The 18,253-nt window shown below is 39.1% G+C and overlaps 1 protein-coding gene across 6 annotated transcripts in view; it reads right to left on the reverse strand.

Moving 5' to 3' along the window:
• celf6 (CUGBP Elav-like family member 6) overlaps positions 1 to 18,253 on the reverse strand; it is a gene marked incomplete at its 3' end in the record, with an annotated part of 154,452 nt that overhangs the window by 120,019 nt on the left and 16,180 nt on the right. The window lies entirely within an intron of this gene.

Here is an 18,253-nt window from a genome sequence, read left to right on the forward strand (position 1 = left end):
ATTGTAGTCCTGTTTGTGCTATATAGAGTGAATTTACACCTTTGCCATTAATATGTTTATAAGCAACTGAAAAAAGCACAAATGTCAGAGCATGTCAGAACACCTCCAGGGCCCAGAAAACCGCTCAGACTCCAGAGGGTTAAACAACACAAACTGAATAATTAAATGTAGAAATAAAACACTGCTCAGTTTTCACTGTATGAGTTAAATATATATACTGATTCTTATTATAGCTACAAAAGTTATTCAGCGAAGAGTGAGTGATTTTCTCTGTCTTTTGTTTAAGACCGCCGTTGCGATATGCATATCACGATATATACATTTGGGATATTTCGATAATTTCGATATATATTGTGCAGCCCTTTCAAACATTTGTAAGGCCGTGTGATTTCCACAATGTGGAAAACGTGGACAGAATTCAGTTCAAAAAGAGAAATTCACAGTATAATGCAGAATGTCACGAAATTTGTCAAATTTTTAATGATTAAATGAGACGTAGGGCTGCACACTTAATCAAATGGTGAGTGAGTGAGTGAGTGAGTGAGTGAGTGAGTGAGTGAGTGAGTGAGTGAGTGAGTGAGTGAGTGAGTATTAAAGGTCAGAAAACTCCCGGCAGAAACGCACACACACAAACTCAAAGCTCTTCACTGCCAAAATAAAAGTTTGGTTCAACTTGAAGAAATTGTGACAGAAGTATATTACTATTGTACGTCTCAAAGTAATACTAATAATAGATAATTATTAAAATGTATTTAAAGGCACACTGTGGAGAAATTGTGTTTTTGTCAAACAGCGACCCCTAGAGTCGCTGTGGAATACTTGCACAGTCGTTAATACCCCTCTACCACCCCCAACGTCAACAGCGTCGTCTGATATCCCTCAGGACTACATGATAAATACACCTCACAACACCTGAGTTCAGCTGGCAAACTAGTTCGGGAGGCAAGCTAGGCAATAAAACATAACGCAAAAAACACGTAAGAGAAACGAGTGTTTGTTAGCCAGTCTGTTAACAGCTCTGATAATCGAAAGCTAGCTAGACATATGTGGAAATTATTGGACAGGTCTAATTATCTAATCTAATTATCTACAAGCAAGCGCTACAACATACGCAAACAAGTTTACAAATAAGAGATTTATTTACTGGCCACTTCATGCGTTTTCTCAGATCGGATAGCTATCTGATTTATCAAAACGATTCCATTTACACCTGGTCACATAAATGTGTTTTTGCGAAACGCATTTAAATCCGATCTTCAATTCCCGCACTATATGCAGATTTAACGGAGTGCACGTCACCGAAAGCAACAGATATGAGCAGCATTTTATTGATCATCAGCTAAAATTTCAAAATCAAAGACCGCAATAATAGATAGCGGCAACAGCCCTGGTAAGATCACTTCATTTCTCTACTTTTAATGATGATGATTGTGTGTTAAGCGTCTGCGACTTACTTTCACTTTGATTTGTGATAGTTTGCACGTTGGCTTGATGAATCGATGCTCAGCTGCGGTAATGCGTGTTCCAGTAGCGTCGTCATATCTGGCAATAACATATAGACTATAACACGCTCACACGTTTTTTTATTTCTTTTTTAGCATTTTTGGGAGGAGTACACATATGTGGTTTCAACAACCAGATGCATTTACACTTGTCCAGTTTCGTCTGGAATGCGTCTCAGACCTCCTCCTGAAGTGGTTTGAGCGATCGGATTCAAATCCGTCTCAAATGCGTTTCGGAGGACATTTACACCTGGGCTTTTCACGATCGGATAGCGATCCGATCTGAGAAAACGCATGAAGTGGCCAAGTGTAAACACAACAGCCCCCATGACAAAAACATGTGCACGAAAGCCAAAAACAAACGCTGGTTGGCATCTCACGTCCAAATTTGAGGAAGTGGTGGGGGAAGTGACGTATGCCGTAAAGCAGTCGAATTTTGTAGTTCTTTTTGTGCTCGGGTTACTACCCGAACCCTGAGTTACTTAGTGGCAGTAAAAGCGATACAGTCCCCGTCAGGCTATGGCAGACCTGTCATTCAACCTATTGTAAGTCGATGTACCATCACAAGGGTCTTGGAAATATATTATGAGGCCTAAAAAAAAAATTTGTTTGGTTCCGGTTTCCGACCGACCCTGTCAATTTATGTGCGACCCAAATTTATTTTATGAGACTGGGGAAGAACGGTCTTTCACACATCGTTAATTAAATTACAGTTTCCTTTAAATGCTGTTTTACACTTAAGTAATCCGTTAAAAACCATTAAGTATTGCATCAAAACCCTTTAACTGTCAATTCCTAAAGTGAGCTATAACTTAAGGTTTGGAAATCGTAACATTAAGAGAAACACGGGGGGGGGGGGGGGGGGGAGTCAACAACATATCGCGGAACAGAGAGGGCACTGACAACATGCTGACAGACAGGACATAGTTAACATTACCAGCTTACTTTTAATATGAAACAAAGTCTCATTTGGTTATTTCACCTTTCAAATGTGGTCATTTTTTAAAGAAATGTAAACAATAAATACCGTTTTGTGGCTCTTGAATGTGTCGAACAGATCGCTGTAAGTTAGATCATCAGTTAAAACTAACTGATCGTCTCTTGCTTCTAGTTAATTTATAGCATCAAAATCAAATAAACCACATAAATGAACATAACAAAGAATGTTGTTTGACTACAAAAAGATGTCTGTACACTCCGTTTTTCCAAGTTCAAATCCTCCATGTTAATCTACCATGAGATCGCCTGTCAAACTCCCGCGAAGGCTTTTTGTGTGTGTGTGTGCGTTTTGCGTGTCTATGGCAACAACAGACTTTAAACGGGAATACAGAATCACTGTCGTAAAAGTTTGATTCGCCCGCGTAAATTAGTAATATCAAATACAGTAGCGTAACTTTAGCCTAGTCCATATCAACATATTATTCTTTCTTTTGCAATGATGGACATGTGTAACGTGATAATTATTTGCCCATGCAACACTAGCATGTCAACCAAAATTGTAAAATTGGGTTTAAAAACATTTGAAACCGTGCTTCAAGAAGTCAAAAAATGCTCTTGTAGATTCGTATCAGCTGCCGGCAAAGTCGACAGAGCTGAGAAATGGACAGACCTAGCAAGCGATGTGGTGTCGACACCAACTCACCAGCTTGGTTCGGTTGTCAGTGGTGTGACGTCCTTATTTCAGTTCAGGTATTTAGTGAGCAGAGTCAATGGCTGCCATAAGTTTCCTTAAGTTCAACGGTTTGAATTGTTACATTTTATTTTGAAGATTTTCTGAGAAGATTTGTATTGAGGTTAATACTATTAAAGATATTAGATGAAACATTGCTTGAGATGTCTGGTTTTTAGTAGAAAAAAGTACCGGTACACTCATTTAAAATCAGCGCGCGTGTGTGTGTGTGTGTGTAAAACTGCCACTGGAGGAAAATAAATAAATAAATAAAATAAAAAAAAAAATCCCTACCGACCCATGACCTCAACTGACAACCAACCGGAACCAAACTTTTTTTTTTTTTAGGCCCGAAGGTTGAAAAGCTACATAGTGTTCCTTTAAGGAATATCACAAAATTTTTCGTCCATGTTTTAATGTAAACCTTTTAATGTAAAAAAAAATTAAATGGAATTGTTAAAATTTCATTTCAATTGCATTTCAAAAGATTAAATAAATTGTTAAAGTTTTATGCACTGATTTGATTACCACTGTTTTTGATAATACATTTTATTTCAATCAGAAACACAGAATCCAGAAAAATTAACACATACCAGAATTTCTCAAATAGGTCACTATTATTGTTAAAATGTTAACAAATTATTTGAAATTTTAAAGTTTTAAGTATAGACCATTGAATTAGACCATTGTAGACATATACACACACACATACATATACACATATATACACACACACATACACATACATATATATATGCACACATACACTGTATATAACATCATCTTTTGCAAGAAAAGATGATATGATGACAGAACTATTCCTATAAACCTTTCCTTTTTTCCACATGCTAAGCGACATTAAGCTGTCGTAACGGTGTCTCTCCACCTCTTACGGTCTCTGGGACTGCGAGGTCATTTGTCACGGTTCGCATCAGCGTGACTGAACATCAGCCGAGGAGACGGGCAGTGTATGCCAACCGTAGAGGCACAAATATAATTTCAGTTTGAGTTCACGTCATATTTTGACAGCGGAGTCAAACTCGGAGTGGCCGGATGTCATCACTGTCACGGATTCACGCGAGATTGAGCAGGTGAACGAGCCGTCGCGCTTAAGTGGGCAGATGTGTGTGTTCAGGAGCTTCTCACACACTGATAGCAGTCCTGAGGGGAGAGAGAGAGAGAGAGAGAGAGAGAGAGAGAGAGAGAGAGAGAGAGAGAGAGAGAGAGAGAGAGAGAGAGAGAGAGAGAGAGAGAGAGAGACACAGAGAGAGAGAGAGACACAGAGAGAGAGAGAGACACACACTCTCTCTCCCGGTATTCCCGAATCCTCCAGGGAAAAAACGTCGGTTCGGTGACAGTCATTCCACAAGACCTGAAAGGCCCATCAATCTGCCAGCCAATCACGGCTCACGGATTATGCACTCGGGCCGCTGGTCAGAGAGCTGTCAATCACTCAGATCCGCGTCTGTCAAATCACCCCGAGAGAGGAAAGAGGGATGGAGGAAAAAAGAAACTAGGAGCTTGTATCTTACACTCGTGTCCTTTTGCAGGTCATCTAGTTTCCTATCTCTATGTTTGACCATTTGAAAAGTGTCTGCTGTCCCTTTAAGAAACGTCTCCTTCACTTTCAAGTGACCCTTCGCAGGGAGTTTGATTGACAGGTGCCATTTTTGTCCGACAGAGCAGTCAGGAGAGTTGGAGGATGTGAAGTGGAAAAACGGAGTGTCCTGACATATTTCCATGGTTAAAACAACATTCCTTCTGATGTTCATTCATGTTTATCTGATGCTGTAAACGAGCTAGAAGGAAGAGATGATCGGTTCACGAGCCGCTTTAACTGAGCGATCTGTCAGACACATTAAAGAGCCACAAAACGGCATTTATTGTTTAAATTTAGTTAAAAAATGACCAAATTTGTAGGGCTGTACTGTCCTAGGCGATTAGTTGGTCGATACGTTCTGGTTCGACCAAAATTCTGATTGGTCGATTTTCTGCCGCATTTATTTCATCAGTTTTGCCGCGCTGAGGCGCGCTCATTTCATCAGGTGGAAAGCACTAACTGCTAATGGGGGTGTTTTCAGAGTACCCTTGTTTCACTGTAACAGTCTGTCTTCAAAACACCCCCCTTGTTTTCACCTTTTTTTGGATTAGTCCAACCCAAGAGAGAGCGTCGAGCATAGAAGGTTTGATGCTGAATATTTAAAGCTCACTTGTCTGCGTTAGCTTGCCCTGTCTGTTTTGAGTAGGCTATGAACATATCAGAATTTGCATATTTCAATGTTTTAGTGTGATAACCTAACTTTTTTATTTTTTATTTGGAGCCTAATGCGCAATTGCGCTGTGCTGTTGGTTGTGTTAGTTTTGAGCCTAGGATGCTTTATTTTTCAGTTATGCACTTTATTTCGTTTCTGCTCTTGATCTGGTTTGTTTAATAAATATTCTTTTTTTTTTTTAAAGTGGACGTGCCTTTTGTGTTTAATAAGAGTAAAAGCTTTAAGTTAATAGTCTATTAGTGTCTCAGCTGCGAAGCTGAGCTCATGTTCAGCCTCGCTCGGTGCGAGGACATGCACGGTGAAATGATAGTGTCTGACAGTTATAACTTATTACTATAACATATGACAAAAATAATTGTCTAAATTATGTTGCATATTCCTCAACAGTTCTTGTGATATCACTAGTTGACAACATAGTACTATTTTCGGAAATCATAAGCTATGATATTGCGCAGGTGCACATGATGCAGCGCTGTCAGAGCCGACAGACTCATGTGTCAGACTCCTTTCAGTACAAAATAATTAGGCCAAAAACGGTTTAATATACTGCAAATAGCCTACTAGTTGTTTATGTTTATTTATAATTCATTTAGGCGGACAACAAAGGCTACCAAGTCCTGCGCACAGTGCGCATCTAATTAATTTAACTTTTTTTTTTCTAACGTCATTTTTAGTCGATTTTAGTCGATTTTTAGTCGAAAATTTCAGGACTTCAGTCGACCAAGATTTTCTTTGGTTGTGTACAGGCCTACAAATTTGAAAGTTGAGACTTTGTTTCGTATCAAAAGTAAGCTGGTCTGTCCTGTGTGTCAGTGTGTTGTCAGTGTCCTCTCTGCTCCGCGGTGTGTGTTTCACTGCGTGAGAACATGTGGCATGAGAGGGGCGTGGCTTGTCGGACATAGCAACAGTAACTAAAGGGGGCGGGTCTTAGCAAACGGTCAGTTACAGCTCTTTAAGTCAGAATGAAACAGAAGTTGCGCTAGTGTTTTCTTCCCTATTGTGTCGTATATCCGAGTGAAACGCTTCTGGAACAAGAACAAATGTGGGGGGGGCTTGATTGAGTCTGTGTGGAATTGATTGGATGGTTGTGGTTTGCTATTGGCTGATCTCATGAGATTGACAGGTTGCCCCGCCCACATCATCAGAGAAGAGATGCTGCAAGAGGAAGATATTCTGATTCAAGATTATTAACACAATAATAATGTGCACCGATAAACTGCAATATTTAATAAAAAACAAGAACTGTCCATTTAAATTTCATGGTGACATGGTGACTTAAATTTCATGGCTGTGAGTAGTTGTTCCTGTTGTCGAATGCGCATGCGTCGCGTCTGAACGCGTTGTTGTCTTTGGAGCTCTATCGATTTGATTTATAATTCTTGATTTTACTCTTTAAACTTACTTACAACAAACATTTTCTACTTTTCCTCACTGAGAAGCACTACTGCTCAAACCTCATAGTTACAACGCGGACTGTTGAGCAGACGTGTCTCAAGCCTGTTAGTGATTCAACGCTGGATACTCTTATAGGTTACTCCCGGGGATCACGGCTGAACGCGTCTTCTCAACACTCACTTACAAACATTTTTCACCTATCGTGCGTCTACTCTACACCCGTACCACTAAAAAGACGGATTATATCTAAGACGCTTGTCAGAAATTAGTATTAATTGATAGCATCACGGGTAGTGTCGTTGCTAACTTACTGTCCATCTGTTAAAATGGCGAATATATCAAATGTAAGTAGTCTACCTTTTGGTGCAGGTGAGGACACATTTGAGCTGCACGCGGTACAGTCTGAGCTGGAAGCTGTTGAGAAACAGATCCACGACCTTTTAGTGAGACAGGCCGAGCTGAGAGACCGGCGTTTGGCTCTTGAAACATCACGCGCTGATGCTCACAAATCAGAGATTAATGTTACTAACCCGCTGACTCCGACCTCGTCTACTCCGTGCGTTACTCGGCATCGGTCCCGAGCGCCAAGGTCGCGATCAGCCATGGTCTCGTTCACTCCGGCTCCAACACGCCACCACGAAGCCTGGATATTTCCGCAGCGGAAGACGCGAGTCAGGTCTAGACCAAGACCCTCTCCGACCCTCCCGGTTTTCGAGTTATCCACACAAAACCGCTTCTCCCCTCTTCGCGAAACAGAACGCGATGCTGTGATCATCGGTGATTCCATTGTTCGGCACGTCCATGCTACATCAGGTAAAAATAAGGTGCACAGTCACTGCTTTCCTGGTGCTCGTGTTTCTGAAATCGCTGCTCGCGTTCCCGAGATTCTGAACGATAACGAGCGCGTCGGAACTTTGGTATTGCACGCGGGAGTGAACGACATCAGGCTGCGCCAGACGGAAGTTCTGAAGAAAGACTTCAGGAATCTGATCGATACGGTACGCAGCACATCGCCTGATATAACGATTATTGTGTCAGGACCGCTTCCCACGTACCGTCTAGGACATGACAAGTTTAGTAGATTATTCGCGCTAAATGAATGGTTAACGTCATGGTGCAATGAGCAGAAACTGCTCTTTGTAAATAATTGGAATCTGTTTTGGGAGCGTCCTAGGCTATACCGTGCTGATGGCTTACACCCAAACAGATTCGGATCGGATCTTCTGTCAGATAACATCTCCAAAATGTTAAATACCTTTTGACTAGTAACCAAAAGTCCAAATCATAGTCTCTGCTGCACCAAATTAACTGATATAAATACTAGTGTAGAACATTGCATAGAAACTGTGTCTATTCCTCGTTTAGTGCGATCAAATAATAAATCTACTGCAGGATCTAGGAAAAATCTAATTGTTATTAAAACAGAAAATGTTGCTATTAGTAAACAAAAACAATTTCTAAAGCTAGGTCTTTTAAACATTAGATCACTCACACCTAAGGCAGTTATTGTAAATGAAATAGTCACAGATAATAGCATAGATGTACTTTGCCTTACTGAAACCTGGCTTAAACCAAATGATTATTTAGGTCTAAATGAGTCTACTCCATCAGGATACTCCTATAAGCACGAGCCCCGTCTGATTGGTCGTGGCGGCGGTATTGCAACTATCTATAGAGATATTCTCAATGTTACTCAGAAAACGGGTTATAAGTTTATTTCATTTTAAGTACTTGTACTAAATGTTACGCTCTTAGATGATAGAAAAACATCCCTATTATCTTTAGCCTTGGCTACCGTATATAGACCACCAGGGCCTTACGCTGATTTCCTAAAAGAATTTGCAAATTTTCTCTCAGATCTATTGGTCAATGTCGACAAAATATTAATTGTTGGAGATTTTAACATACACGTAGATAATCAAAATGATACGTTAGGGGCTGCGTTTATAGACTTATTAAACTCCTTTGGGGTTAAGCAAAACGTTACCGGACCGACTCATCGTTTTAATCATACACTCGATTTAATTATATCACATGGAACCGATCCAACCGATATAGATATCATTCCGCAAAGTGATGATGTAACTGACCATTACATGGTAACTTGCATATTACGTACCCCGGTAATATATCATGCTGCGCCGCGTTATCGATTAGGCAGAACAATCCTTCCATCCACCATAGATAATTTTTCAAATTGCTTATCGGATCTGTCTCAGCTGCTGCCTGAACCTCAACAAACAGATGAACTAGACGAACTAACCAGCACTATGAGCACCGTTCTCTCTGGAAAATGGGATATTGTTGCACCTATGAGACTAAAAAAGGTCAGAGAGAAAATTAAAGCACCATGGTACAACAATACTACTCGTGTTCTAAAGAGAGAAACCCGTAATTTAGAGCGTAAATGGAAACAAACTAATTTAGAGGTTTTTAGAATCGCTTGGAAAGACAGTACGTCACGCTATAAAAAGGCCCTAAAAGCGGCCAGGGCTGAGCATCTCCGCAAACTAATAGAAAATAACCAAAACAATCCTAGGTTCTTATTTAACACCGTGGCTAGACTAACAAATAAACAAGCGTCACCTGAACAAAATATTCCGTTACAGTTTAGTAGTAATGATTTCATGAATTTTTTCACTGAGAAAATAGAAAACATCAGATCCACAATTGTAAACGTTCAATCTTCAATCGCGCCTTATAATTCAGCCTCGATTATCACCCCGCAAGAACAATTACAGTGCTTTACAACTATAGAACAAAAAGAGTTAAATAAATTTATCATTTCCTCTAAAACAACAACATGTTTATTAGATCCCATACCAACTAAACTATTGAAAGAAGTGTTACCTGTAGTGGAAGAGCCTCTCCTCAATATTATTAACTCGTCTTTATCTTTAGGTCATGTTCCAAGAACATTTAAATTGGCAGTTATAAAACCTCTCATTAAGAAACCACAATTAGACCCAAATAACCTAGCAAATTATAGACCCATTTCAAATCTTCCTTTTATGTCCAAAATATTAGAAAAAGTTGTGTCTGCCCAACTGGGCTCTTTCTTGCAAGAAAATGACATCTATGAAAAGTTTCAGTCTGGGTTCAGGCCGCATCATAGCACTGAAACTGCGCTCGTTAAAATCACAAATGATTTACTCTTAGCTTCTGACCAAGGCTGTATCTCAATACTAGTTTTACTTGATCTTAGTGCTGCGTTCGATACTATAGATCACACAATACTCTTAGATCGGCTACAAAACTATACCGGTGTTCAAGGACAAGCATTAAGCTGGTTCAGATCATACCTATCTGACCGCTACCATTTTGTCTATTTAAACGGAGAAAAATCGATCATAACTCCAGTAAACTATGGAGTGCCGCAGGGATCTGTGTTAGGCCCTCTATTATTCTCAATATATATGCTGCCACTTGGAAATATTATAAGGAAACATGGAATTAGTTTCCATTGTTATGCTGATGACACTCAACTATATATTTCATCACGGCCGGATGAAAACGCTAAATTATCCAAATTGACAGAGTGTGTTAAAGATATAAAAGATTGGATGACGCACAATTTTCTTTTATTAAATCCAGATAAGACAGAGGTAATACTTATCGGTTCAAAAAACCGCCCACAAAACCTCTTACAATACAACTTTAACATAGTAGGGTGTCCTGTTACTTTATCCTCTACAGTAAAAGACCTGGGTGTTATATTAGATTGTAACTTGTCTTTTGAAAATCATATTTCATATGTTACAAAAACAGCATTTTTCCACCTTAGAAACATTGCTAAGCTACGTAATATGCTATCTGTTTCTGATGCAGAAAAGCTAGTTCATGCATTCATGACCTCGAGACTAGATTACCGTAATGCTTTATTAGCTGGTTGTCCTGCATCCTCAATAAACAAGCTACAGTTAGTCCAAAATGCCGCCGCTAGAGTTCTTACTAGATCAAGAAAGTTTGACCATATAACACCAATTTTATCATCACTACATTGGTTACCTATAAAGTTCCGTATTAATTACAAGGTATTGCTACTGACTTATAAAGCCCTAAACGGCTTAGCTCCAGTTTATTTAACGGATCTTCTATCGCCCTATAATCCATCGCGCTCTTTAAGGTCACTAAATTCGAGGCTTCTGGTCATACCTAGGATATCTAGGTCCACCAAAGGAGGGAGAGCATTTTCACATTTAGCACCAAAACTCTGGAATAGCCTTCCTGATACTGTTCGTTGCTCAGATTCGCTCTCCCAGTTTAAAACTAGATTAAAGACGCATCTCTTCAGCCAGGCATTCATATAATATTTTAATCTTACAGTTAAATCCGGTCTCTACTTCATAAACGCCAGAGGAGAACTGGCCCCCGACTGAGCCTGGGTTCTCCCAAGGTTTTTTTTTCTCCATTAGGTCACCTGATGGAGTTTTTCGGTTCCTTGCCACTGTTGCCTTTGGCTTGCTCAGTTGGGGATGCTTAAATTGATTAATCGATTCACCAGTGCTATTGATCTGCATTACCAAACGTGGATGTTTTACACCAGAAACAAACACTGATGTACTATTTTATTTAATACTGTGAAGCTGCTTTGATACAATCTGTATTGTGAAAAGCGCTATATAAATAAAGTTGACTTGACTTGACTCATGTACAGTTCATTTATAGTTGTGTTTATGTCAGCTGATTGTGAAACACGGAGCAGATTCAGGTGAAGTTGATTCAAGGTTACCAGGAAGATTCATTTAATAAAATAACGAGGGTTAGCCGGACCCTAACATCAAACCGATCAAGGGTTGAGTTATGATCAGGATTCTACCTTTCTTTCCGTCCTTCCGATTCTGTGTGTTGTTCTCCGAGCGCGTGTGTATTTTTGGGTGTGTGTTCGTGTCCCTGAGAGCTGATATGAGTGTGACGCGCCGCAGGGTCTCAGCTGCGATCAGTGTGTTTGTTTAGAGTTATTTAGACACCCGCCGCCCTTCACACACACACACACACACACACGCCGTCCGTCACAGCAGATCCTACAGCGTTGATTACACACACCTCAGCTGACGTGATCTGGAGCGCAGAACGTGTAGGCGGAGGTTAAAAACAAACACTGTTCAACAACAACATTCATATCAAACACACACACACACACACACACACACACACACACACACACACACACACAACGCTGCTGTAAAAATAACATGCGCTTGCGGTGTTAGAAACATATGAGCCCGAAAAACAACGCAAAAACCAAACAAATCTCTATATTTACTCTCAGAAATATTCCTGGGCTTTATGTGAGTGATTCATTAGTTCAAGCTTTTAAAGGCTTTTTAGAGTGACGCAAAACAACATAAATACATAAATTACAGCGGGCTATAATGCACATATATAATACACAATATTAAAATAGATGAACACTCCCGATCAAGTGTTTGGGCTCAATAAGATTTAAGACTTTTATTCATCATTAAACTGATCAAGAGGCATTTGTTTCAGATAAATGCTGTTCTTTTGAACTTTCTATTCATCAAAGAATCCTGAAAACAATAAAATGAAGGTTTTCCACACTGATAATAATCATAAATGTTTCTTGATCATCATATTAGAGTGATTCTGAAGGATCATGTGACACTGAAGACTGGAGTAATGATGCTGAATATCAGCTTTGATCACAGGAATAAATTACACTTTTGCTAAATTAAATTACTAAACTACTCAAATAGAAAACAGCTGTATTAAATTGTAAATCAAATTATTTATAAGAGCATAAAAAAAAACAGTACAAAATCTTACTGACCCTCAAATATTTAGTGTACAGTATAGATATATAGATAAAATATATAAACTCAGATAAATTAGACCACTTTTTATGGAAGATGGTGAAAATAAAATAAGGTAATTGCTTTTTTTCTCACATTTTAGACTTTTTTTCTCAGAATTGCATGTTTATATCTCGCAATTCTGACTTTATAACACGCAAATGGGAAATGTAAAGTCAGAATTGCATGATATAAAGTTGCAATTGTGAGATAAAGTCGCAATTTATCCTTTTAAAATGCTTCCATAAACCTTTTGCTATTCATCTTATAATTGCAAAATGAAATCAATGACATCAGCCAATTCACTTGTAGAACAATCAAAATGCCAATGTTTGTCCCACTGTTAATGCAAAATCACAATAAAATGCAAAAAAAAAGAAAAAAAAAAAGTTTAGTGTTCTCCAGTCTTTGAGACTATTTTGACTGACTATTGTATAATGCTCTGGCTACTTCCACACAGTACGGTGGCCGCCTGCCAACAAACTCCCTTCAAATGCATGTTGCTTATTTAATTTCATAGTCAAAAAACACATTGCGTCCTTGTTCCTACTTTTATATCTTTATTTATTGTATTTGGATTATGATTTTCACTTTTCTTAGACTATTTATGCATGTTCTGAATGTACTTTTGGGAGATGGGAGTGAGTAATCAACATAAAAACATTTTTTTTTTTACTTTCTATCTCTGTACATTAACATTCTGTAACTCAATAAAAATGTGATCACAAAAAGAAGAAACACACTGCACCCTGAAACTTGAAGTCACTGATTCACATTAAACACACCGGACATCTCCACTACCAGCAGGTTTCTCTCGGCATGCTGGGAGACGCAAGAACCTCTAATCACAACTATTAAATATTCTGTCACTTTAAAAAAAAAGCTCAGCGCTGCCAATACGAGCCAAATCGGCCCATTTGTTTCCTAATCATGTTAATTTGTGACTCACACACACACTCGTCTGCGCTGAAGGCTGTTCTGTGTCTCTGCGTCACGTTTCTCTCACAGTCGCTGCTCTAACTCTAAAAGGGACCAAAGGTGAGGCTTAAAAGCTGTGAAAGGATGGTTTAATAAACGAGCGGCGCTCAGAACGAGGAGCTCGGATCACATGACGGGCAGAACCGAGACCCGCGGGTTCAGCGTTCGGCTCTGATAACGACTTCACCTCCATTAGCAGGAGCAGCAGACACACTCACACACACACACACACACACACACACACACACACACCCCTCAGGACCACACCACTGGAAAAACTCAGACAGTAAGAATGTGGTATTATATATTTTATCAGAATCGATATTAATTCAAATTCAATTGCTTTATTTTCGTCCTAACAGAGGATGAAGTGTGTCGTTGAGTGGCGTAATATCCCGAGTGTTCGTGTGGAAGAGACGTGAGACTGAACACACTGAACGCCCTCGCACTGCTCGTATACTGAGAGAGAGTTAGGGCTGTCACTTTTGAGAAAAATCTAATTCGAACGGGTATCAAATATCAAGCAATGTAATCGAATATATACGAAGATCTGGCCGTCTGCTGTCTCTGACTCCGCTGCCTCATTTGGACGGTAACTCGACAGGTGAGCGCGAAGATTGGATGTCGAGAATGCGCAAGTAGGGCTGCAACTAACGATTATTTTGATAATCGATTAATCGGTCGATTATTTTTACGATTAATCGGTTTATGTACTTATATTTTATTTTTCCCATTTTTTCCCAAGTAAATTATTAACAAAGGGTCTTTATCATTCAACATAGACTTTAGAGATTTTAACCATTTTGCATTGTCATATCCTCATCAAAAACATACCTGGAGTTGTGTTTTATTATGTGTTAGTAATCCTTTGTCGAACTCTTCTGCAAAACACTGACCCATACGTACTCTAGCAAATTTCACAAGGAGATTTCAAATAATGTTTTCACCATGGCAGTCCTTAGGGCTCCTAAAGTTTATTTTATTAATCGATTTTAATCGATTAAATCGATTAGTTGTTTCAGCTCTATGCACAAGTAAACCGTTTTTTGGCAAATTCGGCAAACTACCTTATCTTTAACGGTTAGAACCCAAAATATTTCCAGACACTACTTTTGAGATGAGTTGGGGTCGTAATTGTCCGCTCAGGCTGGCCGTTCTGTGCGTTATCTTCCATTTTCAAAACAGGGTGGCTATTGGCTATTATTCGCTTGATTTGGTCATGGGCCAACGCTACAATACGTTTAGAGCGGCCGCTACTGGATGAGATGGCAAACAATAAAATAAAAAACAAACGGTTTAATCATAGACTGCAAAAAATGTGCTACACATGGCACTTTAAAAACCGTATCGTTTATTTATAGTTCGATTACGGATATTTCACGTCTTGTTCGAATGCATTTTCGAATATCAAATAAAAAGTGACAGCCCTAGAGAGAGTATAAAGTTCCATTCAAACACACACGCGATCTTTCAATCCGTCTGTCTATTAACTTTGACAAAATCATATCGCAACATTCAGATCCGTGTTGGCGCTAATAGTGACCAAAATTATCGTGATTATCAGTATTATCACGGTTTTGTTCAAACGAGATGAAAATGTAAAAAAAAAAATAACTGATGCTCACATTGAAAACATTTCAACAAGTTTTATATTTGAAAATCAACAAACAACAAATAAAACTTGCAGCTCTATGCACTTTAAGCAAGATTATATTCTGTGGCATTTCCTTCCTCATAATGACCGTCGTCAATAGCAACGCATTATAACACATCCATGCATCGCAACGGACGCGCTCTCCCGTTTCACTCAAGTACAACTTGCCGTCTTGCGTTTCAGTTTTTGACTGTATTGAAAATGAAATCAGAGTTGATTTATTGTTTACAGAGTTTGATAATATTGTTGTGATCATCTTGTCTGGACGAGTGTTTTGTACGCTGTACAAAATGGATTTATAAACAGGTAAGATTTAAAACATTATTCAATATACACACAAATTATGTGGTTAAAAAAAATTGGTGTAGTAAGTGTACATTATGAATATCACAATGAATAGTCTTGTTTGTAGAATCGCAATTCTTAAAAAAAAAAAAACCGCAAAACATATCGTATCGGCACCCAAGTATCGTGATCGTATCGCATCAGGAGATAGGTGTATCGTCCCAGCCCAAATATTTATATATATATGTGTGTGTGTGTGTGTGTGTGTGTTCACCTAATGCAGCTCTTGTGAGACAGACGGAGAGATGGAGAACTGAGAAACTGAGGGAGAACGTCTGTGGAATGAGACATAATATGCCATAAATCCTCATTAGGTGACAAACAAGACACACACACACACACACACACACACACACACATTTGGGGTTTTTATGTTTTATGGGTACTTTCCATAGACAATGTTTTTAATACTGTACAAACTGTATATTATCTCCCCTAACACTAACCCTACCCATAAACACACACACACACTAACCCTACCCCTAAACACACACACACTAACCTGACCCCTAAACATACCCATCACACACACACACACACACACACACACACACTAACCCTAAAGACGACGCTCAAGTTAATACTGAGAGTTATTAATGTTTCCCAGAGTCTCCGGCCGGGATTTACTGGGTTCTGACCCAATATATGTGTTTCCTACTGGAATTACAAATCCACAATGCAGAAACTTTCTAAATGTGTGTGTTTCTTTGCGCAAGGACTTAAAAACTCACACAAACAACAAGGAAAACTGAGCAGATGTTTCTCTGTCATTGCTCAGGAGAACTAAAGGAGATCTCCGACTGCGTTTCATTCACATTTGTCCTAAAAGTTAAAATAAATAGACAGTAAAATGCAGACTTCGGTATCTTGGAAAATTAGAGCACAGTTTGAGACATTATTAGATCGTTTCTGAAACTTTTGAGCTTTTCTGTCTTTTCTAAAATATGAGAATGGATTAAGCAAAGGATTTAATTTGCTCTGTTTATTCTCATTGCAGTCTGGGAGAATCAATTGCAACATTAAATAAATCTCATTTGTGATTTGCCTTTCCGACATGCTGTAAAACACTCCGAGAACAGGAGAATGAGCAACACCACAGGAGAACAGCCGATCGCTCCATGATCATCCGTCGGGATAAACTCCCTCAGACGATCGACAGCAAACTCAAGCCAAACGTCTGGAAGATGGCATCGTGTGCGTTAGTAAATGCCATTAAAGTCCCTTAAAGACAAACAGGATGACCTGCAACATTTGCGTATAAACAGAACACAGTTACTGCATCCCACAATGCAATGCAACCAGACTTTCCATTTCCAGTGCAATAAATGAAACGCAAAATGCACTTCCAAACTGCAAAGCATCATGCTTTTTATATATAAAACTAGTAAAACAGCACAAAAGCAAGACAGGGAACAATTAATACTCACCCGATCGGCCACATTAATCATGCAATGCTCAATGAGAGATGCTGGCGAAGGCAAATATATATCAATACATGTCTCTATCTGTCAGGATTTCCATTGTATTCCATCTCAATCTCCAAAAATATGAGGCCAATGGGCACAAACATTTGTCATGTGACCAATCACTCTCAAGCCTCAGGAAAATTACATCATAACACTGACTGATTTCTTTTTTAAAGGCAAGAAAGATGGCCTGTACATTCATAAGCTGGAACTAATTGGCACAACTATCATTTATTGAAACATGAACTGACACACTGGAAATAAACACATTCAGAAAGAGGGTGAACGAAATACCTGTCAAAATAAAAGACTCTTAAGATTAAGATGAAACTTCCAGCTTCAATTGTCTTTTCAACATTTAAAAAAATGACACGAGAGCTCATATTAATGTTTGATTGTAGTGATTTTAACAGGCCTAAGTCATTTCCAAACATTTCTGATCCTGATCCTGATGTTCTGACTGGGAACACCTCATTAATCCTGATGTACTCGTTACATCATGAGAAGAATGGCATCTACGCTAATTTTAGTGTCTTTGTTTATCCCGAGGTTTTCCCGCAGCCTGCCGGATCCAGATCTGACGAAGGACCTTCGCCTGGACCGATGACAACGCAGTGCTGAAGTGCCAACTAGTCTCTCCCTATGGAGGATCCCACTACCACTCTACAGATAAAGCGTTGTCGGGATAATTTCGGTTTCGCGCATCTACCCCGAAGGGATACAATTCTGTGTACAGGCCAGACAAGTAGTTTGTTAAGGCTTGGTTTGAAGGGAATTACAAACCTGCGAAAATATATTGAAATGCACATACCAATAGAATTAATTCTTAATGCGCATGTGAACGGCATCAGCGTTTCTCACAGGTTCGCGTTTAAAGTCTGCGTAGAGAGAACGGTGTCGTCTTAGCGGCCCCTAATTTAATAACTAATGATCCTTGCGACGGAAGCGAATCAATCAAAACTAACTTTAGCTGGAAAATATCTTTATTCAAGAACCGCTATAAAGCCAAAACAATCTTACCTTAAATTATATTTTTATCTCTGTAAAGCTGCTTTGAAACGATCTACATTGTTAAAAACGCTATATAAATGAAGATGACTTGACTTGATCCATTTTGAAGAAGATAAACGTTTATATATCCAGATATTTTGTTTG

The sequence above is a fragment of the Scardinius erythrophthalmus genome, assembly GCF_964197995.2.
Source record: "Scardinius erythrophthalmus genome assembly, chromosome: 8".
Lineage (NCBI taxonomy): Eukaryota > Metazoa > Chordata > Actinopteri > Cypriniformes > Leuciscidae > Scardinius > Scardinius erythrophthalmus.